The 23,557-nt window shown below is 38.6% G+C and overlaps 1 protein-coding gene and 1 long non-coding RNA gene across 4 annotated transcripts in view; one reads left to right on the forward strand and one right to left on the reverse strand.

Annotated features, from left to right (window-relative positions):
• Positions 1 to 23,557, forward strand: part of prpf40a (PRP40 pre-mRNA processing factor 40 homolog A) — a 156,224-nt gene that overhangs the window by 11,957 nt on the left and 120,710 nt on the right. Inside the window, exon 1 of one of the 2 annotated variants that reach the window (XM_061971525.1) lies at positions 7,624 to 7,728. The exons of the other annotated variant lie outside the window; for it this stretch is intronic. The gene's annotated coding sequence lies outside the window, so the exon portion shown is untranslated. Of the gene's footprint in view, positions 1 to 7,623; positions 7,729 to 23,557 lie in introns of those variants that run through there. 2 annotated transcript variants of the gene reach the window in all.
• On the reverse strand, positions 11,700 to 15,023 carry LOC140679342 (uncharacterized). Of its 2 annotated transcripts, XR_012050799.1 has the most exons (5): positions 14,956 to 15,023; positions 14,153 to 14,269; positions 13,622 to 13,775; positions 13,403 to 13,497; positions 11,700 to 12,669 (listed from the first exon to the last, which is right to left on the reverse strand). It is a non-coding gene; the product is annotated as an uncharacterized lncRNA (long non-coding RNA). The 2 variants fall into 2 exon arrangements; XR_012050798.1 differs by having other exon boundaries at positions 13,403 to 13,775.

Consider the following 23,557-nt stretch of genomic DNA (forward strand, 5'->3'; position numbering starts at 1 on the left):
AATATAGACACTTACGTCATGTGTTGCCTTCATTGTAACACTTATAAAAGGCTTTTTTGCAGCTCCGGACAGATTTTTTTTTTGTATTTTTGGTCCAATATGGCTCTTTTAACATTTTGGGTTGCCGACCCCTGGTCTAGATGAAAATCCTGTCAGCCGCAAGGCAAATAAGTCGTCATTTTATTGCTCCCATATTGTGTGTCATATTCAGATGGAAATATTTCGAATCAAGGCTTCCATGCACATCATCACCTCCGATCATTCCTCTGATATTGCCTAAAGCTATGACACTGTCGATGTGCATCTCCACTTTATGGCGATTTTGATTTAATATTCTCCTGCCTGTTCCCTGTACTCTAAGACGTATGTAGATCAACCTTGTTGGAAACAAGTATCAGCATCACCTTAATACAAAACCCAAAACCAGTGAAGTTGCACGTTGTGTAATTTGTAAATAAAAACAGAATACAATAATTTGCAAATGCTTTTCAACTTATATTCAATTGAATAGACTGCAAAGTCAAGATATTTAATGATGAAACTGAGAAACTGATTTTTTTGGCAAATAATCATTAACTTAGAATTTAATGGCAGCAACACATTGCAAAAAAAGTTGGCACAGGGGCATTTTTACCACTGTGTTACATGGCCTTTCCTTTTAACAACACTCAGTAAACATTTGGGAACTGAGGAGACATATTTTTGAAGCTTTTCAGGTGGAATTATTTTCCCATTCTTGCTCGATGTACAGCTTAAGTTGTTCAACAGTCCGGGGGTCTCCGTCGGGGTATTTTAGGCTTCATAATGCGCCACACATTTTCAATGGGAGACAGGTCTGGACTACAGGCAGGCCAGTCTAGTACCCGCACGCTTTTACTATAAAGCCGTGCTGTTGTAACACGTAGCTTGGCTTTGTCTTCCTGAAATAAGCAGGGGCGTCCATGATAACGTTGCTTGGATGGCAACATATGTTGCTCCAAAACCTGTATGTACCTTTCAGCATTAATGGTGCCTTCACAGATGTGCAAGTTACCCATGCCTTGGGCACTAATACACCCCTATACCATCACAGATGCTGGATTTTGAACTGTGCGCCTATAACAATCTGGATGGTTGTTTTCCTCTTTGGTCCGGAGGACACGACTTCCACAGTTTCCAATAACAATTTGAAATGTGGACTCGTCAGACCACAGAACACTTTTCCACTTTGCATCAGTCCATCATAGATGAGCTCGGGCCCAGGGAAGCCGGCGGCGTTTCTGGGTGTTGTTGATAAATGACTTTGGCCTTGTATAGTAGAGTTTTAACTTGCACTTACAGATGTAGCGACCAACTGTAGTTACTGACAGTGGTTTTCCGAAGTGTTCCTGAACCCATGTGGTGATATCCTTTGCACACTGATGTCGCTTTTTGATGCAATACCGCCTGAGGGATAGAAGGTCACAGGCATTGATTTCTCCAGATTCTCTGAACCTTTTGATGATATTACGGACCGTAGATGGTGAAATCCCTAAATTCCTTGCAATAGCTCGTTAAGAAATGTTGCTCTTAAACTGTTTGACAATTTGCTCACGCATTTGTTCACAAAGTGGTGACCTTTGCCCCATCCTTGTTTGTGGATGACTGAGCATTTCATGGAAGCTGCTTTTATACCCAATCATGGCACCCACCTGTTCCCAATTAGCCTGTTCACCTGTGGGATGTTCCAAATAAGTGTTTGCTGAGCATTCCTCAACTTTCTCAGTCTTTTTTGCCACTTGTGCCAGCTTTTTTGAAACATGTTGAAGGCATCAAATCCCAAATTAGATAATATTTGCAAAAAATACCAACGTTTTCCAGTTTGAACGTTAAATATCTTGTCTTTGCAGTCTATTTAATTGAATATAAGTGGAAAATGATTTGCAAATCATTGTATTCTGTTTTTATTTACCATTTACACAATGTTTGGTGGCAGATTTTTATTTGCAAGGCCATTTTCAAGAAGGATATTTAAAGAGAAACTACATCTTGTGAGACGATGTCGGCCAACCCCGGAAGCTAGCTCAGCTGTTCGGGCGATGAAATGCTCACCATTTCCACTAAAATAAGCCAACGACGAGGGATACCACTGGCTTATACGGCGTCGAATAGGTCCTAAAAATTGTGAGTTCAAATATTAAATTTTTTCCAATTTAGTATGTTTTTTGCAATTTTAATTTTGACAGTACCTCATAAAATATGTTTTAATTGCTGATGCGTTTTAATTGATTTTTAAATGCCCCAGAAAATAAGCCGTTTTGTATACTGTTGTACGTAAATGTGTTTCTGCATAGTATTTCTCCAGCAAATGTAAACAAACGCCATTGTTGGATCTACACCTACATCCACTGTAATGATACCAAGTACAGGAGCGTATCTAGTCGATACTACTATGATTACATCGATATTTTCTGGCATCACAACATCTTCTTTCATTTTTTTTTAAATTTATATTATGTTTATAAACTCAGGAAATATGTCCCTGGACACATGAGGACTTTGAATATGACCAATGTATGATCCTGTAACTACTTGGTATCGGATTGATACCCAAATTTGTGGTATTATCCAAAACTAATGTAAAGTATCAAACAACAGAAGAATAAGTGATTATTACATTTTAACAGAAGTGTAGATAGAACATGTTAAAAGAGAAAGTAAGCATATATTAACAGTAAATGAACAAGTAGATTAATAATTAATTTTCTACCACTTGTCCTTAATAATTTTGCCAAAATAATAGAATGGAAAATGACACAATATGTTACAATATGTAAATATTTCATTTTTTTACTTTTAATATGTTTTTTGCAATTTTAATTTGGACAGTACCACATAAGATATGTTTTAATTGCTGATGCGTTTTAATTGATTTTTAATTGCGCTAGAAAATAACCCGTTTTGTACACTATTGATGTAGGACGTAAATGTGTTCCTGTGTAGTATTTCTCCAGCAATGGTCATGTGGTGACATAAATGATGGTATTTTGAGAGGTAATCATTAAAGTCGGACATCACTGAAGACCGAGGTGGGAAACGCACGGCCCGCCACTGGCTTCAATGTATTGTGAGCCATGAAATAACATTATTTAGTCACCTTTACACTCTTTTAACCCAATCCAGTAATGCTATCTGAGGCTGAGTCAGTGAACAATGTACTCTGATTGGTTTGGTCTCTTCTTGAGGCCAATAGTCACGTGACTTTTGAACGAAAGTGTAAAAGTGTTCTGTGGTCTGACGAGTCCACATTTCAAATTGTTTTTGGAAACTATGGACGTCGTGTCCTCCGGACCAAAGAGGAAAAGAACCATCCGGATTGTTATAGGCGCAAAGTTGAAAAGCCAGCATCTGTGATGGTATGTGGTATGGGGGTGTATTAGTGCCCAAGGCATGGGTAACTTACACATCTGTGAAGGCACCATTAATGCTGAAAGGTACATACAGGTTTTGGAGCAACATACACTATATTGCCAAAAGTATTTGGCCACCCATCCAAATAATCAGAATTATGGTGCGGGTTGTTTTTCAGGAGCTGGGCTTGGCCCCTTAGTTCCAGTGAATGCTCCAAGACACCAAAACATTTTGAACAATTCCATGCTCCCAACCTTGTGGGAACAGTTTGGAGCGGGCCCCTTCCTCTTTCATAATGACTGTGCACCAGTGCACAAAGCAAGGTCCATAAAGACATGGATGACAGAGTCTGGTGAGAATAAACTTGACTGGCCTGCACAGAGTCCTGACCTGAACCCGATAGAGCAAATTTGGGATGAATTAGTTCGGAGACTGGGAGCCAGGCCTTCTCCACCAACATCAGTGTGTGACCTCACCAATGCGCTTTTGGAAGAATGGTGGAAAATTCCTATAAACACACTCTGCAACCTTGTGGACAGCCTTCCCAGAAGAGTTGAAGCTGTAATAGCTGCAAAAGGTGGACCGACGTCATATTGAACCCTATGGGTTAGGAATGGGATGGCACTTCAAGTTCATATGTGAGTCTGATTGATTGATTGATTGATTGAGACTTTTAGTAGTAGGTTGCACAGTGAAGTACATATTCCGTACAATTGACCACTAAATGGTAACACCCGAATACGTTTTTCAACTTGTTTAAGTCAGGAATTGATTCATGATACAGATATATACTATCATCATAATACAGTCATCACACAAGATAATCATCAGGGTGTAAACATTGAATTATTTACATTATTTACAATTCGGGGTGTGGAGGGGGTTAGGTTTGGTTTTTATCATCAGTCATCAACAATTGAGAACAGAGAAATGGATATTGAAACAGTGTAGGTCTGTGGCAGGTGTCCAAGTACTTTCGGCAATATAGTGTATGTTGCCATGGACGCCCCTGCTTATTTCAGCAAGACAATGCCAAGCCACGTGTTCCAACAGCGTGGTTTCGTAGTAAATGAGTGCGGGTACTAGACTGGCCTGTCTGTAGTCCAGACCTGTCTCCCATTGAAAATGTGTGGCGCATTATGAAGCCTAAAATACCACAACGGAGACTCCGGACTGTTGAACAACTTAAGCTGTACATCAAGCAAGAATGGGAGAGAATTCCACCTGAAAAGCTTCAAAAATTGGTCCTCCTCAGTTCCCAAACCTTTACTGAGTGTTGTTAAAAGTAAAAAGGTCATGTAACACAGTGGTAAAAATGCTCCTTTGCCAACTTTTTTGCAAGGTGTTGTTGCCACTAAGTTAATGATTGTTTGCAAAAAATAAAAAAATCAAGGTTCTTGTCTTTGCAGTCTATTCAATTGAATATAAGTTGAAAAGGATTTGCAAATCATTGTGTTCTTTTTTTATTTACAATTTACACAACGTGCCAACTTCACTGGTTTTGTAATTTGCTCTCAAATGAGATCAAAACATTAGGAATACTAAACAACATTCGCAGAGACGTCTGAGACAACACGTGGAAACAAGATTCAAGGACATTCACAAATATTTTGGATTGTTATATTCCCCCATCAAATAACTGCCTATTTTTAGCGAGGCTCTTTAAAGTTCTAATCAATGTTATAGTCGTGTCTTCTCTCTACTGCAGCGTACTCATTGATAGTTCACTCCAAGGTGCCATGTACCCTTTTATTCACTCCGGAGTCATGGGGGGTGAACGTGAAGATTAGAGTGTTTTTGTGGACGCTTTCCCCTGGTTTCCCAGCGGTCTTCGGCTATACCAACCGACCTCACACAGCGGACAGACTAATGTCCAGGGACACGTAGGAGATAGTGGCAGCAGTCCGGAGCATCGCAACAAATTTGATGCGTCTGCAGGCTTTCTGAATTGCAATCCCCCCCCCCCCCCCCCCCGGAGAGCGAGGAATGTGTTCAAACTAACAGGGTACCAAAAGTGTCTGGATGTTGTGTGAGCTGTATTCTCTATAGGTCAGAGAGGCAGTCACTACTGCGCTCCAGAGCTACAGCGACTGCGGGGTGTTGATTGTGTGTTAAAACAGGCTTCAGGTCGGCGTGTGATTGGCTGGCTCACAAGAGGTCCAGTCGATGAACCGGATAGCGACTAAAAGCTCCAAATAACAGGATCGCGGACATCACCTTTATTGTGTCCCTCCCTGGGGTTTTTTTTCCATGTGCAAGCTTGTAACAGATGGACAGTTTGTGTGTACAGTTTTTGTGTGACCATGGACTCCCTGGATCTTTCTTTGTAATTGTACAAAACCCAAAACCGGTGAAGTTGGCATGTTATGGTCAATAAAAACAGAATACAAGGATTTGCAAATCCTTTTTAACTTATATTCAATTGAATAGACTGCAAAGACAAGATATTTAATGTTCCAACTGAGAAATGTCTTTTTTTTTTAGTATTTAATGTCAGCAACACATTGCAAAAAAAATGGCACAGGGGCATTTACATGGCCTTTCCTTTTAACAACACTCAGTAAACGTTTGGGAACCAATTTCTGAAGCTTTTCAAGTGTAATTCTTTCCCATTCTTGCTTGATGTACAGCTTAAGTTGTTCAACAGTCCGGGGTCTCCGTTGTGGTATTTTAGGCTTCATAATGCGTCACACATTTTCAATGGGAGACAGGTCTGGACTACAGGCAGGCCAGTCTAGTACACGCACTGTTTTATTACGAAGCCACGCTGTTGGAACACGTGCAGAATGGAGCTTGGCATTGTCATGCTGAAATAACCAGGGGTGTCCATGAAAAAGATGGCAACATATGTTGCTCCAAAACCTGTATGTACCTTTCAGCATTAATGGCGCCTTCACAGATGTGTAAGTTACCCATGCCTTGGACACTAATCGAACCCTTACCATCACAGACGCTGGCTTTTGAACTTTGCGCCTATAACAGTCCGGATGGTTCTTTTCCTCTTTGATCCAGAGGACACGACGTCCACAGTTTCCAAGAACAGTTTGAAATGTGGACTCGTCAGACCACAGAACACTTTTCCACTTTGCATCAGTCCATCTTAGATGAGCTCGGGCCCAGCGAAGCCGGCGGCATTTCTGGGTGTTGTTGATAAATGGCTTTCGCTTTGCATAGTAGACTTAGACTTAGACAAACTTTAATGATCCACAAGGGAAATTGTTCAACCCAGTAGCTCAGTTACAATGATGGAAAGTGTAAGGATGGAAAGGACAATGCAGGTATAAATAGACTAATATAGCGATAAAAAATCTAACATATATACAAATATATACATAATATGTGTACAGAATAATATATAAACAGATAGTAGAGTTTTAACTAGCATTTACAGATGTAGCGACAAACTGTAGTTACTGACAGTGGTTTTCTGAATCAATCAATCAATCGGCTGTGATTGATTGATTGATTGAACTAGCATTTACAGATGTAGCGACAAACTGTAGTTACTGACAGTGGTTTTCTGAAGTGTTCCTGAGCCCATGTGGTGATATCCTTTACACACCGATGCCGCTTTTTGATGCAGTACCGCCTGAGGGATCCAAGGTCCGTAAAATCATCGCTTACATGCAGTGATTTCTCCAGATTCTCTGAACCTTTTGATGATATTACGGACCGTAGATGGTGAAATCCCTAAATTCCTTGCAATAGTTCATTGAGAAATGTTGTTCTTAAACTGTTGGACAATTTGCTCACGCATTTGTTCACAAAGTGGTGACCCTCGCCCCATCCTTGTTTGTGAATGACTGAGCATTTCATGGAAGCTGCTTTTCTACCCAATCATGGCACCCACCTGTTCCCAATGAGCCTGTTCACCTGTGGGATGTTCCAAATAAGTGTTTGATGAGCATTCCTCAACTTTCTCAGTCTTTTTTTCCACTTGTGCCAGCTTTTTTGAAACATGTTGCAGGCATCAAATTCCAAATGAGCTAATATTTGCAAAAAAATAACAAAGTTTTCCAGTTCGAATTATGTATCTTGTCTTTGCAGTCTATTCAATTGAATATAGGTTGAAAAGGATTTGCAAATTATTGTATTCTGTTTGGCTACTGTCAGAAGTGCTACTGACAGTTTGGTTATGTTTGGGTTTTCCTGTCTTTAGAATCACTTCCTGTCCTGGTGCTCTTGTTTTGTCAGTGTTTCCTGTTTGGGCTCTGTGTTTTGCAGCACCTTTACTTTCTGTTCCATGTCCTGTCAGCACACCTGTTCCTTAATTAATTAGTTCCACCTGGGTCCCTCCTGCAGTGTTTGATCATTCTTGCTCTTCCTGTGCCTTGGAGACTCTTCGTTCCCTGCTTCCTTGTAAGTCAAATTGTTTTTTTGCTTGCATTCTGCCTGCCGTTCTCTGCATCCTTGGGTCACGCCGAAGCAACGCTCACCACTAATTAGTTGGAAAAGTAAACAAAACACAGTAAATAGGCAGAAAATGTGAAGAATGAAGTTTCTTTAGACATTGTATCTAAAGGGAAAATGTTTGGTTCTAACATAAACTTCAATAATAAGGTCGATTTAGAAATACGACCGTAAATCTATCATGACATGACAGCATCCAAAGCGATGCTAAATTAGCAATTATCTTTAAGGGATTATGAACGGACGTGATGCTGTTAAGCCAAACTTAAACTATTACAAAAGACATGATGGATTTTATTGGTGAATAGATGTTAAGCAGACGCAATTTATAATTGTAACCATGAGGTAATCCAGCCCATCAAATTAGAACAAGCGAACAGAATGATCATCTACTGAAGTTACTGGTTGCCTGAGTTACACTATATTGCCAAAAGTATTTGGCCACCTGCCTTGACTCACATATGAACTTGAAGTGCCATCCCATTCCTAACCCATAGGGTTCAATATGATGTCGGTATGATATGATGGCCTTTCACTGGAACTAAGGGGCCGAGCCCAACTCCTGAAAAACAACCCCACACCATAATTCCTCCTCCACCAAATTTCACACTCGGCACAATGCAGTCCCAAATGCACCTCCAAAGACTGGGGATAGGTTGATTGGCAACACTAAATTGGCCCTCGTGTGTGTATGTTGTCTGTCTATCTGTGTTGGCCCTGCGACGAGGTGGCGACTTGTCCAGGGTGTACCCCGCCTTCCGCCCGAATGCAGCTGAGATAGGCTCCAGCACCCCCTGCCACCCCAAAAGGGACAAACGGTAAAAAAGATGGATGGAAAATGATTTTATTGATATTCACAGTTGAAGGCTTTACAACAAATGGTGATGCGATATTGGCCGAATCTATTTACGTGCATGCGTGAGCATGTGTCTGATTTTACCGACTCTCTAATCAGGCAGCAATAAAGACGACGTGCTCCACAAAATAAAACCTAAGCTTGAATTTACTGGAAGATTCTGTCACCCACCATTAACAACCAGGTTGTGGCCTCCTCAGGAAGCCTGTATAAAGTTTGGTCAAGGGCTATTTAACTCCCCCGCTGAAGACTGTGAGAATGTATTAGCGGCATAAATAATGTTGGATAGGGTCTGCACATTTTGTCTCAATTGAGTCAGCACACTGGCACACTATTTATTATCTCAGTAAAATCCTAAGTGCCTGAAGACGTCAGCCTGCGTTTATTTATATGACGCAGCTTAGCCTCCACGTACAGTAGAGCACTCTCTGGTCAGAAGCCTTCAGCTTAAAGATGTAAAGATGCCATTAACAGCCACTTCATAAACCATAAACCCACTTGGGCCGGGCATCAGAAATGTATTGCTGACTACACTCATGAATTAAATGTATCGTTTAAGCCCCTGCTTATCAGAGCGCTCATGACCTCACCCTTATTTACTTTATCCCTGCCCCTTGGGATCATCTTGTCAAGATTTGCAGAACAAGCTGATCCAATACTCCAAATGTGTTACTTACTCGCGACCCTCTCCGTGACGGTTCTGTCTGAGGTTTCTTTCCTAGAGGGAGTCGCCAAAGTGCTTCGTTTCTCCTTAGTGTATGAGAAGTGTGACTCGAGGAGTGCCTTCAGATTGACTGCTATAAAAATAAAATTGACTTGACACAGATACTATGGAGTGGGGTAAAATTAAATAAAGAAATACATCTTTAAATAATTACATAAGTGTGTCATTAATTTTTTTTTAAATGTAATACGTAAACATGTTATCAAATGTGTCATTAATCATTTTATTTAAGTTTGCATTTAATTATTTAATCATTTATTTTAATCATTGGTTTTATTATTTCATGGTTTCAATATTTCACTTTCAATTAATTATTTTATGATTTACTTAATTAACTTTATTTATTTTATCCATCCATCCATCCATTTTCTACCGCTTAGTCCCATCAGGGTCGAGGGGGGCGCTGGAGCCTATCTCAGCTATTTATTTTATGATTTCATTAAATATTTCATGATTTAATTTTTTAGTTTATGATTTATTCGATTATTTCACATTGAATTATTTCATAATGTATCTAAATATGTCACTTTTATTTATCTATTTCATGATTTAATTAATTATTTCTAAATTTAATTTAATGATTTATTTTTTTCAGGTTTATTTATTTTATGATTTACCTAATTATTTCACATTTATTGATTGATTCGAGATTTATTTAAATAATTCAATATTTAATTTAATGATGTATTTAATTATTTCATGTTTAATTTAAAATGTACCTAATTATTTCACATCTATTGATTGATTCAAGATGTATTTAAATATTTCACATTTAATTAATTAATTAAATGTTCAATTTAATGATGTATTTAATTATTTAATGTTTCATTTATAATTTACCTAATTATTTCATAATTTTTTATTAATTCAAGAAGTATTTAAATATTTCACATTTAAATGAATATTTCATGATTTAATTAATCCATCCATCCATCCATCCATCTTCTTCCGCTTATCCGAGGTCGGGTCGCGGGGGCAGCAGCCTAAGCAGGGAAGCCCAGACTTCCCTCTCCCCAGCCACTTCGTCTAGCTCTTCCTGTGGGACCCCGAGGCGTTCCCAGGCCAGCCGGGAGACATAGTCTTCCCAACGTGTCCTGGGTCTTCCCCGCGGCCTCCTACCGGTCGGACGTGCCCTAAACACCTCCGTAGGGAGGCGTTCGGGTGGCATCCTGACCAGATGCCCGAACCACCTCATCTGGCTCCTCTCGATGTGGAGGAGCAGCGGCATTACTTTGAGCTCCCCCCGGATGGCAGAGCTTCTCACCCTATCTCTAAGGGAGAGCCCCGCCACCCGGCGGAGGAAACTCATTTCGGCCGCTTGTACCCGTGATCTTGTCCTTTCGGTCATAACCCAAAGCTCATGACCATAGGTGAGGATGGGAACGTAGATCGACCGGTAAATTGAGAGCTTTGCCTTCCGGCTCAGCTCCTTCTTCACCACAACGGATCGATACAGCGTCCGCATTACTGAAGACGCCGCACCGATCCGCCTGTCGATCTCACGATCCACTCTTCCCTCACTCGTGAACAAGACTCCGAGGTACTTGAACTCCTCCACTTGGGGCAAGATCTCCTCCCCAACCCGGAGATGGCACTCCACCCTTTTCCGGGCGAGAACCATGGACTCGGACTTGATTTAATTAATGATTTCATTATTTTATTTCATGTTTAATTATTTTATTTATTTATTTCGCTTTTAATCAATTAATTGTGTTGGGTTTTTTGTGTGGTTTTTTTTTTTGAGTCGGGGGTCAATACCCATTGAAAATAATTTAATCAGTTTCAATGGAAGACACTATATTTAAGATACAAGTGTTTTGAGTTAAGAGCTACGTCACAGAACCAGTTGAGCTTGCAAGTTGAGGTACAGTAGGAAAGGGATTCATTTGGCCCCATTTGTCGCGGTTAACCCGACATGAAACGTGACGAATTGGGGGTTGGACTATCCACTTTACCTGTAAGCTGGCAGTAGAGCTCACTGTAAAAACTGTTGCCTAGATCGAACTCAATAAAAATAAGGCAACATTTTCCAAGCAATTTTTGTTAGTTTAGTCAACTAATTGGTATTTTGAGTAAGTAGAACTTAATAATATGCATTTCGATTTATGCAAAAAGATTAAGTTGCGTTTACAGAAAAAGCCAAGAAATTGAGTAAAATCAATGTAAAAAACATCAGCATATTAAACACACAAGACTTAATTAAAATAAGTAACATTTAAATGAAAAAATAATTTTTGTACTCAATTGTATTAATTTTGACCAACTTACCCTTTCTTTGTTTTGAAAATGGAAACTGCTTAAAATAATTACTTAGAATAATAATAAAAAAATCAACACATATCAAATTCCAACCTTTATTAAATCATTACCATATAAAAACAGTGGCAATGAGCTGGACAGTATGAACAGTCAACATCCATATTATACAAGAATGCATGACCTCAACTTTTTAAAGTGCTGTATAGAACACCTTCACAGTAGTTTTCTTTTTTTTAACCGTATACATATTAAAACATTTTCACAAGCCATATCCAAACCTGTCAATAAGCTGGACAGTATTAACAGTCAAGAACATCAGTATTTAGTGCATAAAAGAATGCATGACCTCAGCATCTCAAGTTTTACTTAGAACATTCACAGTACAGTTTCTTGCTAAAATAATTTAACATTAAGATTATCTGTACTTCTGTAACAATTTACAAGCAGAACACCTTCACTGTAGTGTCTTTCAGTGTGTATATTTTGAAACATTTTAACTTAAAACAACTCACAGATCCCTCCTTCTGACCAGCTGGAGCTTCACAGTGGGGCAATTTAGTGTGTATAAAACATAAAAAAACTTAATTTACACACCAGAAACGATGACCTGGAGCTTTGTATAAAACCTGAACAGGACAAACCGTTACAACATTCTGAAGAATTCCACTCAATTAACAATGTATAATGATTTTGAACAGACACAAGAAAATAGCTGTTCAAAAGTGCAAGCTGACAAGTCATGGCTCACTGCCTAAGCTAGAAGCTTGTTTTTGAGAGTCATGAATTTGGGGGTTGGTTTTGGGCGCAGTGTGTCAAGTCCCACAAAAAGTCTTTGAAACACCTCAAATGTTTTGGAAAGTTTGGATGGATACTCAAGATTAAGTGCATACGTCAACCCCAGAAGTAGGCAGCATGCTTTGACCAGGTTTCCAAGATGAGTAAGGACTGGTACTCCCTCAATGATGATTCCTACTGCATTTGGCTCACGACAGATGTAGATGCTCATATTCTTCATTTCCAGGTCCTCATGAACAGCGGTCTCTGCAGTTCCCTTTGAGATACAAAAACAGTAATTAAAAAAACAAACATCTAATTTTATATTTACAGTAATATAAGTTGTATGATTTAATTCAGATGATTACTTTTGTGATGACCATTTTGAAAACTTTTGAATTCTAATTTGAGATCTTGCACATTAAACTTGGACAATAGATTCATTTCCAGCCACATGTTTCTTATTGGCATTTCTAATTTGCATATAAAAAACCTGAATAGAACCACCAGAAATTAAAACAAACAGTAATATGTTTTATATATATATATATAGAGAGAGAGAGAGAGAGAGAGAGAGAGAGAGAGAGAGAGAGAGAGAGAGAGAGAGAGAGAGAGAGAGAGAGAGAGAGAGAGAGAGAGAGAGAGAGAGAGAGAGAGAGAGAGAGAGAGAGAGAGAGAGAGAGAGGAGAGAGAGAGAGAGAGAGAGAGAGAGAGAGAGAGAGAGAGAGAGAGAGAGAGAGAGAGAGAGAGAGAGAGAGAGAAAATGTTTTAATGCTTGTTTAAGGGGAGTATTTTTTGTTTGCATTGTTTTTTTAGGGCAAACAGAAACACGAGACAGAAAGGCATCACTATGTGGTGCTATGCTAATTGGCTATCTTGGGGCTCTTGCCAACTAGCTGCATGCTCGACCTCCACCTGACAACTGCTGGTTCAGTCAGTTCACATAAAAGTAAACCCAATTTAAGCTTGTACATCAGACTGATCCAAACCTGCTTTTAAACAATACTTACAGTAGTCAGAGATTAGCTCCTGTCCACTCTCTCCCACGTACTCTATGAGGCATCTCAGTCACATCTCTCTTCTTCACTGCAGAGGCACTTGGGTCCTAGAGTTAAGAGAAGAATAATAAATAAATGAATTTTGTTGGCAATTTTACTCCAAATCTGTGATACCGTTATTAGAGCATGATTACAGATTCAGTTTAAACTTTTAAACCACTTTTAACCCACCTGTGTCAGTTCCATCAACAAGTTCTTGATGCGCTGCAGTCACTCCTCCTTTTGCACTGAAGAGCTCAAGGAGTTTTGGAGTGTACCTGTCCAGTTGTGACATAAATGTTGATTCCAGTGGAACAGCAGTGCACCTTCGGAACGCTTCATTAATCTGTAAGACAGCAAATGTTGACCATTACTGATATTAAGGGTATTAGTATACATTTTCAGGCAAAAAGTGAGTCTAGTATGTCATGTCCAAGTCACAATGGAAACTTGGTCAGGAAAAATAGAATGATAATAGAATAGAATAGAATAGAATAGAAGATATTCTACGAGTCGGTGGTGGCAGGCGCCTTCTTGTACGCCGTGGCCTGCTGGGGCAGCGGGCTGAGAGCGAGGGACGCAAACAGACTGGACAAGTTGGTAGAGAAGGCCTGTAACGTGGTGGGAGTGGAGCTAGACTCTCTGGCGGTGGTGTCAGAGAGGAGAAGTCTAGCATCTTGACAGATGAGAGCAAAGGGATGTATAAGAGCGTGGGCAACCTACATGAATGCAATGCAAGGAATGGCTGTGTCCAAAGGTCCCATGGTGCAGTCTGTAATGCTTTAAAATGTCACTCTTGGTTGGTACAACAGTGCTGCACAACTTACAGGGCCATCCCATCTGTCATTGGAGAGAGAGAACAAAAAAGACAAGTTATGGTTCATGTCTAACCTCTTGGATATATAAGCCTGATGAGAACCCTTTATATCTGTTTTTTTTACACCCTAATATACTCATTTGCAGTATTTCCTCTAGATTTTTTTGTAGCCACGGTGGTCTAAGTTGGTAACCTAGCAACAGTAGGGGGTCTGGGGGCATGCCCCCACGGAAGAAAAATTTGAAAATTTACCCTTTAAATGGTGACTACTGGTGAGATTTTTTAGGGGGGGGGGGGGATGTTGAGATTGAGACTTACACAATGAGTGTTATTCTTACAAGAGTAGCGTTTTGCCTAGGAGTGTGCATGGACAGCAGGTCTGAGGGGGCTTCAGATAGCTCTGTCAAGTGTACCTAGCTAGCTGCTAGCAACTTTGAATGCAAGCTAGTTAAGCAGCTTTAATGTGGCTGCTTATAAACTGAAGAATAAAATATTAAACTACCACGCAAAGAAAACGCTAATTATAAACTTCACAGCTGTAAACAATGTTTGGTTGAAGTTAATGAGCTGTTGGAGGTAAGAGCACATTCGAAATGGCGGTCGGCGGGAAAAGTAGTAAACTAAATATAACATTGAACCATGCTTTTGAAAATGTATACATTTAAATCCTGGCAAATACTGACTTTGAACAATATACATTGTTACTTACATGAGTTCGGTAAAGTGTTTTCCTTGGGCTCCGTGAAGAAACGTGTCTGGGCTTGTTCTTCCACAGCTGCATGCAGGTGGGCGGGTCCTGACGTTTTAGGTCTGATATAAACCTTTGAACTGAGTTTTACTAAATCAATTTATGTTGGAAGTCCAATCAAATTAATTTTATCACATAAAAAATTAAGTTACGAAAACATTCACACTTCTTACTTATAGATAACTCAAAAACTCTAAAAATAAATTGATTTATTGGAATAAATCTACTTTTAAAAATAAAGTAGAATGGACAATACCACTGAACGAGTTTTTACAGTGAGTGTTGAATATTTAAAATGTGTTTTGTGGCAATTCCAACTTTGACTACAGCGTCAGTTGATATTTAGGGTGATGCTTTCCATTATTTTCTGCAGACTGTATTACAAAAATCAAAACCTTACTCTCACGCGAGATCAACCCAGGAATGTGGCCATATGAATCCCTTCCCTACTATAACTACTGTATATACCAACCCCAAAACCAGTGAAGTTGGCACGTTGTGTAAATGGTAAATAAAAACAGAATACAATGATTTGCAAATCATTTTCAAATTATATTCAATTGAATAGACTGCAAAGACAAGATACTTAATATTCGAACTGGAAAACGTTATTTTTTGCAAATATTAGCTCCGTAATATCATCAAAAGGTTCAGAGAATCTAGAGAAATCACTGAATGCCCATGACCTTGGATCCCTCAGGCGGTACTGCATCAAAAACCGACATCAGTGTGTAAAGGATATCACCACATGGGCTCAGGAACACTTCAGAAAACCACTGTCAGTAACAGTTGGTCGCTACACCTGTAAGTGCAAGTTAAAACTCTACTACTGTATGCAAAGCGAAAGCCATTTATCAACAACACCCAGAAACACAGCCAGCTTTGCTGGGCCCGAGCTCATCTAAGATGAACTGATGCAAAGTGGAAAAGTGTTCTGTGGTCTGACGAGTCCACATTTGAAATTTTTTTTGGAAACTGTGGACGTCGTGTTCTCCGCAACAAAGAGGAAAATAACCATCCGGATTGTTCTGGGCGCAAAGTTCAAAAGCCAGCATCTGTGATGGTATGGGGGTGTATTAGTGCCCAAGGCATGGGTAACTTACACATCTGTAAAGACACCATTAATGCTGAAAGGTACATACAGGTTTTGGAGCAACATATGTTGCCATCCAAGCAACGTTATCATGGACGCCCCTGCTTATTTCAGCAAGACGATGCCAAGCCACATGTTACAACAGAATGCGGGTACTAGACTGGCCTGCCTGTAGTCTAGACCTGTGTCTCATTGAAAATACCACAACGACCCTGGACTTAAGCTGTACATCAAGCCAATATTGGGAAAGAATTCAACCTGAAAAGCTTCAAAAATGTGTCTTTTCAGTTCCCAAACGTTTACTGAGTGTTGTTAAAAGGAAAGGCCATGTAACACAGTGGTAAAAAGGCCCCTGTTACAGTTTTTTTGAAACGTGTTTATGCCATTAAATTCTAAGTTAATGATTATTTGCAAAAAAATAATACGTTTCTCAGTTCGAACATTAAATATCTTGTCTTTGCAGTCTATTCAGTTCGAATATAAGATGAAAAGGATTTGCAAATCATTGTATTCTGTTTTTATTTACCATTTACACAACGTGCCAACTTCACTCGTTTTGGGTTTTGTAAAAAAAAACTCAATTAAGGATAGGCCCTTGAGATGAGCTACACAAACCTGAAAACAATCCCATGCGGTTAATCTTGTATCTATTGTAAATCCCCTTGATGATGGGGCTTTTTCAGAAGTCTTATTACTCGGGGCAGAATTGGGTAATGACCTCACTGATAACCGCATTTTTCTCATCACATTTCCCGACGAAACCATAAAAAGATTCACTTTGCAAAATAGCATGGAAGGCCTTTTTTCAGCACCCTTGACTGAGCAAAGATCCACTGATAGGAGGCGTTCTCTTCAGATGTGACTGTTCAAATCAGCAGTGACACTTTGGACCTGCCTGTCAAGTATAACAGTTTCCTGCCTGCCTTTGTGGCGCACTGCCTTGGCCCAGCTGTCAGATACACTCACTTAGTGAGCCAGTAATAAAAGCACCTTTGGCCACCTCATCCTTTATCGCCACACTGACATGACGTGCATGTTTTTTATCAGTGATTATCAATCATAAGTGGGGCTGTCCCGATACAACAGGATACTGGTGTTGGAGGCCGATACAGATATTAATCTGATAGTAAGTAAGAAAGTGTTATGTAGAAAGCGCTTTTCACAGATAAAATCACAAAGCGCTGTTCAAAACATCGGTGAATTAAAACAATTAAATTAAAAACATAGGCAACATCATAAAAAGGATCAAAAGTGGATTAAAAATGATAGGTGAAAGGTGCATTACTGAAAAGAGAAGCACCAATCATATTATCGTATGTTTCAGACCATAAGCTGCTACTTCTTTCCTACACTTTGAACCCTGCAGCTTATAAAACGGTGCGGCTAATTTATGGATTTTTAACGGTGATAGTGTTTTGTATTCAACAAATGTGTGTTGTTAGTGCTATGGCGCCATCTTTTGGACGAGTTTGCTCACTGCAGGTGCTGCGGGTTGAAAATGTACTTCCTGTTTTGTGCCTTCAACCGGACGTATAACCCCTTTCGTCTACTATTCGTCTAAAGCAGGGGTGTCAAACTCATTTTAGCTCAGGGGCCGCATGGAGGAAAATATGTGCACTATTAAAATCATGGCATTAAAAGTAAAAAATAGACAACTTCAGCTTGTTTTATTTGTCTTACTTTGGCCAAAAATAGAACAAACACATTCTGAAAAAATTACAATAAAAATATAGAAAAGAATACCGGCAGCGGTAAAGTTTAGATCCACGAAGGAAAGAAGAAAGTGAATGATTATTTATAACTGAATACATTATGCATAAAAAAATTTCTTTTGTATTATTTGTTTTAAAGAATTAACGTTTATGACAACCTTTTTCCAAAACACAATATAGAATGTGAGATATAACAGGCTAATGCATACATTTATCATTTGTTTTCAAAATGCTTACAAAAAAGTGGGACCCCATTTAAATGACTTGATGGGGTCCCTGGGGACCCCATTTTGAAAATTCCTAGTACCAACACTGATGGAGTATTGGTGCGTGCAAAACAGCAGCAGGTGGCTGTGGCCTGCGGGCCGGTTCTATAACTAATCAAATATCATCCCGAATGGGAAATAATTCCACTTGAAAAGCTTTAAAAACTGGTCTCCTCAGTTCCCAAACGTTTACTGAGTGTTGTTAAAAGAAAAGGCCATGTAACACAGTGGTAAAAATACCCCTGTGCCAACTTTTTTGCAATGTGTTGCTGCCATGAATTTGCAAAAAAAAAATTAGTTTCTCAGTTGGAACACTAAATATCTTGTCTTTGCAGTCCATTCAATTGAATATAAGTTGAAAAGGATTAGCAAATCATTGTATTCTGTTTTTATTTACCATTTACACAATGTGCCAACTTCACTGGTTTTGGGTTTTGTAATATTCTTCTGCCAATGAGATTTTATGTGTATTCGATATTCAACTAGACTGTAATTATGTTTATATTGCCAATCGTTGTGTTTTAGACTAAAATACTGTTCAATTAAGGACACTTTTCTTATGTATATCTAGCGTGTGTGCTAGTGTGTGCTGAGCTGTGGTGTAGCTGCTAGCTCCTAGTAGCCTATAGCCTACCATGTTGACCTTTTTGTCAATAACTTCACCAAAGTACAAGAAAAGACCAAAGGTGTGTGCTTATTGGAGGACAATTAGATGGTTTTGTATTAGTGTTCCTAAAAATAGATATACCGACCCCCAGACGCATTTTTTTCTCAAAATTTGGCCCCCTGACTCAAAATAATTGACCAGGCCTGGACTAGGGTATAACTGTACTAATAATTTAATTTAGTTTATTAAGGATCCACATTAGTCTACACCGCAGTGGAGACTATTCTTCCTGGGGTCCAGGCATAAAACATCACACAATCCCAAAACAAAATATTACAATGTAGTATAACATGATCAATAATAAAATGTTGTAATACAAAAAATAGCAACAACAAAAAAACAATAACTTTGAGTTTACATAATAATGTTCATACCACAGATAAAAAGAGCAATATAAAAATAGATATATATTTTTGCAAAAATAAAACAAAGAACCAATGGCCTATAATATACACATTAGTGTACCAAAGACAAACAATAAGTGACGAAAAAGTACCATCCATCCATTTACTACTGCTAGTCCCATAACATGATCAATAATAAAATGTTGTAATACAAAAAATAGCAACAACAAAAAAACAAAAAAACAATTACTTCGAATTTACATAATAATGTTCATACCAAAGATAAAAAGAGCAATATAAAAATATATACCGTATTTTTCGGAGTATAAGTCGTACCGGAGTATAAGTCGCACCTGCCGAAAATGCATAATAAAAAAGGAAAAAAACATATATAAGTCGCACTGAAAAAACTATGAAAAAAACTGCGACTTATAGTCCGAAAAATACGGTATATATTTTTGCAAAAATAAAACAAAGAACCAATGGCCTATAATATACACATTAGTGTACCAAAGACAAACAATAAGTGATGAAAAAGTACCATCCATCCATTTACTACTGCTAGTCCCATAATCAATAAAATAGTCAATAATCAATAAGGTACCATGGTACTAATGAATTAAAAACGGTACTATACTGCCTCTGAAAAAAATCTGTACTTTTTTTTCAACTAGACTGTAATTACATTATACTTGTTTATATTGCCAATCGTTGTGTTTTAGACCAAAATACTGTTCAATTAAGGACACTTTTTACGTATATCTGGCGTGTGTGCTACTGTGTGCTGAGCTGTCGTGTAGCTGCTAGCTTCTAGTAGCCTATAGCAGTGTTTTTCAACCTTTTTTGAGCCAAGGCACCTTTTTTTTCATTAAGAAAATGCGGAGGCACACCACCAGCAGAAATCATTAAAAAACGAAACTCAGTTGACAGTAAAAAGCAATTGTTGGATATGAATTTAAAGCATAGCCAACCATGCATCAATATAGCTCTTGTCTCAAAGTAGGTGTACTGTCACCACCTGTCACATCACGCCGTGACTTATTTTGAGTTGTTTGCTGTTTTCCTGTGTGTAGTGTTTTACTTCTTGTCTTGCGCTCCTATTTTGGTGGCTTTTTCTCTTTTTTTGGTAATCTCCTGTTGCAGTTTCATGTCTTCCTTTTGAGCGATATTTCCCGCATCTACTTTGTTTTAGCAAGCAAGAATATTTCAGTTGTTTTTATCCTTCTTTGTGGAGACCTTGTTGATTGTCACGTCATGTTCGGATGTACATTGTCTTTGCTCCGCAGTAAGTCTTTGCTGTCGTCCAGCATTCTGTTTTTGTTTACTTTGTAGCCAGTTCTGTTTTAGTTTTGTTCTGCATAGCCTTCCCTAAGCTTCAATGCCATAGGGGCACTCATCTTTTGTTTATTTTTGGTTTAAGCATTAGACACCTTTTTTTTTTACCTGCACTCTGCCTTTCATTGTTTTCGACATCTACAAAGCAATTGGCTACCGGCTGCCACCTACTGATATGGAAGAGTATTACATGGTTACTCTACCGAGCTCTAGACAGCACCGACACTCAACAACGGCACATAATTTGCAGACTATAATTTCTTCTTTGCAAAAAAATATTTTTACACCAAATAGGTGAAATTACACAATCTCCCACAGTACACAAGATTGTATCTCACAGTGGTTGAAAAACACTGGCCTATAGCCTACCATGTTGACCTTTTAAAGGGACAAAGCCATAGAAAATGGATGGATGGATGGCTGTCCAGCTTTGCACAAGTAAACAAGTTGTAGAACTGCTTGTATTTGAGTTTTTTTAGATGCAAGCCTTTACTATACGATACTTGCTTCTTTGCTGATATCGGACCAATATCCGATATCAGCAATCGTCATAATATTTGATACTCAAAGTGAGGAGCTTGGAAAATGACTGTATAGGAAGCGCAGGAGTTGAGATTGCACTCAGCATCCTGCCTGCCTGCATTAGCTCCAATCTGATTTTCCGGCTGAGCAAAGTGTCCTGAATTTCCGATCTGATGGTGTGTACCTGGAGAATTCAAGCCTAATGGCGCACCTCCTGGTTCTGTCACAGCTCATGAGTGTAAGCTCCGGGCCGCTGTATGATAAAACCTCTGCAGGGTCATGACTTATTGAGCTTCCTCAAATTGCTTTTCGCCGTGCTCGAAGCCTGTTTCTCCCCCAGGCCTGCCTCCATTATGGGCCGGTTGTGTCTGCAGGTGCGACGCGCTCCAAACACTCGTGCTGCGACCTCCTGCTGGCAAAAATCTGCTAAACCGCCAACGGAAGTCATCACGGTGAACATCTCTATATCCAGAACGTGCTACACACTTCCATTTTGGCTCAGTGCATGTTCTAAAATTTAGAAAATCATGTTTGTTTGTTTTTACTGGTCCAGTCCAACCGACCTAGGCAGTATTTGGAGCCCCACATGACAAAATATTTTCACCCTATTTTTTATTAACGTGAAACGATTTTTTTACTTTTTAAAATCAAACTTGCATTTAATTTGAAAATAACAGTAATAATAATGGATTAGATCAGTGGTTCTTAACCTGGGTTCGATCGAACCCTAGGGGTTTGGTGAGTCGGCCTCAGGGGTTCGGCGGAGGTCAAAACACACCCGACTCATCGTGTAAATACAAACTTCTCCCTATCGGCGTATTACGGATACGGCAACAGCTGACTGGTTTGCAGGTGTGTAATTTGTTGTGAGTTTATGCACTGTGTTGATTTTGTTGTTTGAACATTAAAACATTAACGAGTTTGTTGCGTTCAAATGTCTATTAAGTACATCAATAGTAAAAATGTTGCGTTCAAGTGTTTACCAAGTAAAACATAAACGAGAGTGTTGCGTTCAAATGTCTACTAAGTACATCAATAGTAACAATGTTGCGTTCAAGTGTTTACTAAGTAAAATAATAGTGGGAGTGTTGCGTTCAAATGTCTACTAAGGACATCAATAGTAAGGATGGTGTGTTCAAGTGTTTACCAAGTAAAATAATAGTGTTGCATTCAAATGTCTACTAAGTACCGTATTTTTCGGAGTATAAGTCGCACCGGAGTATACGTCGCACCTGCCGAAAATGCATAATAAAGAAGGAAAAAAACATATATAAATCACACTGGAGCCCTGCCAAACTATGAAAAAAACTGCGACTTATAGTCCGAAAAATACGGTACATTAAAAGTAAGAATGTTGTGTTCAAATGTTTACCAAGTAAAACATAAACGAGAGTGTTGCATTCAAATGTCTACTAAGTAGATCAATAGTAAGGATGGTGTGTTCAAGTGTTTACCAAGTAAAACATTAACGAGATTGTTGCGTTCAAATGTCTACTAAGTACATCAATAGTAAGAATGTTGTGTTCAAGTGTTTACCAAGTAAAATAATAGTGGGAGTGTTGCGTTCAAATGTCTACTAAGTACATCAATAGTAAGGATGGTGTGTTCAAGTGTTTACCAAGTAAAATAATAGTGTTCATTCATGTCTACTAAGTACATTAAAAGTAAGAATGTTGTGTTCAAATGTTTACCAAGTAAAACATAAACGAGAGTGTTGCATTCAAATGTCTACTAAGTAGATCAATAGTAAGAATGTTGTGTTCAAGTGTTTACCAAGTAAAACATTAACGAGATTGTTGCGTTCAAATGTCTACTAAGTACATCAATAGTAAGAATGTTGTGTTCAAGTGTTTACCAAGTAAAATAATAGTGGGAGTGTTGCGTTCAAATGTCTACTAAGTACATCAATAGTAAGGATGGTGTGTTCAAGTGTTTACCAAGTAAAATAATAGTGTTGCATTCATATGTCTACTAAGTACATTAAAAGTAAGAATGTTGTGTTCAAGTGTTTACCAAGTAAAATAATAGTGTTGCATTCATATGTCTACTAAGTACATTAAAAGTAAGAATGTTGTGTTCAAATGTTTACCAAGTAAAACATAAACGAGAGTGTTGCATTCAAATGTCTATTAAGTACATCAATAGTAAGAATGTTGTGTTCAAGTGTTTACCAAGTAAAACATAAACAGGAGTGTTGCGTTCAAATGTCTATTAAGTACATCAATAGTAAGAATGTTGTGTTCAAGTGTTTACCAAGTAAAACATAAACAGGAGTGTTGCGTTCAAATGTCTACTAAGTACATCAATAGTAAGGATGGTGTGTTCAAGTGTTTACCAAGTAAAATAATAGTGTTGCATTCATATGTCTACTAAGTACATTAAAAGTAAGAATGTTGTGTTCAAATGTTTACCAAGTAAAACATAAACGAGAGTGTTGCATTCAAATGTCTACTAAGTAGATCAACAGTAAGAATGTTGCGTTCGTTTACCAAGTAAAACATTAACGAGATTGTTGCGTTCAAATGTCTAATAAGTACATCAATAGTAAGAATGTTGTGTTCAAGTGTTTACCAAGTAAAACATAAACAGGAGTGTTGCGTTCAAATGTCTATTAAGTACATCAA

Source organism: Nerophis lumbriciformis, linkage group LG13 (genome assembly GCF_033978685.3).
Source record: "Nerophis lumbriciformis linkage group LG13, RoL_Nlum_v2.1, whole genome shotgun sequence".
Lineage (NCBI taxonomy): Eukaryota > Metazoa > Chordata > Actinopteri > Syngnathiformes > Syngnathidae > Nerophis > Nerophis lumbriciformis.